Source organism: Leptidea sinapis, chromosome 47, assembly GCF_905404315.1.
Source record: "Leptidea sinapis chromosome 47, ilLepSina1.1, whole genome shotgun sequence".
Classification (NCBI taxonomy): Eukaryota; Metazoa; Arthropoda; class Insecta; order Lepidoptera; family Pieridae; genus Leptidea; species Leptidea sinapis.
In genome coordinates this window covers 1,601,052-1,602,001 of record NC_066311.1, presented here as the reverse complement: position 1 = coordinate 1,602,001, position 950 = coordinate 1,601,052, and positions in this window count along the sequence as shown.

Here is a 950-nt window from a genome sequence, read left to right as displayed (position 1 = left end):
CGGAACGCGTTGTTGAACTGAGATTTTTTAACAATTCGCTAATGTTAACACAACAACATGTGAACTTGACCTAACAGATTAACTGGAAGTGTAGATAAATATATTATTATTTAATTGGAATGAATAATAATGACTCGCAGTATTTGCTCCATATTACATACATGTTTTATTTCAAACGTTATCCGGGTTTAAGGAATGAATAAAACTTACTTGAAACTGGGCTAGGAATCATTGACAAATTGAAATATATATGTAATCCGTAGTATATAAAATATATATATTACTAGCTGACCTGACAGACGTTGTTCTGTACATAATAAATAAAATACTGTTTTTTATGAATTTGTTAATAATATTTCATAACATCAAGAGTTATTTTGTAAAATATGCTCCCTGCTGTCGTAATGAAATTGTTTCACAGCAGAACTGTCAATAAATTCTCTCATAGAAAATATGTCCATACAAAACAAATATTGGAAATAGACATAATTTTGGGTCCCAAATCGAAATAAAAACTATTCTATCTCTAAATTTGCATATACATTTCAGATCCAGATCGTCGGGCCACCTTGTGTGGGGCCTATCGTTTCGTTACGTGGTCGCCATTCGAGGGCTTTACTGCCCCAACGGCCACCTGTCCGTCGAGCTATCTGTCCTGCCCACTTCCACTTTAGTCGCAACCATTTGGGCTATGTCGATGACTTTGGTTTTCTTACGGATCTCCTCATTTCTGATTCGATCTCACAGGAAAACTCGAAGCATAGCCCTCTCCATTAGCCTCTGAGCGACTATGAGCTTCCTCGTAAGGCCCATAGTCAGACCACGTCTACGTTCGGTATGTCATCACTGGCAACACGCACTGGTTAATAAAAACCATAGTCTTCAGACACTGTTCCCGAACGCTGCCCATACCCAAGTGTGGATACAGCTCAGCTATACCGACCTACTTA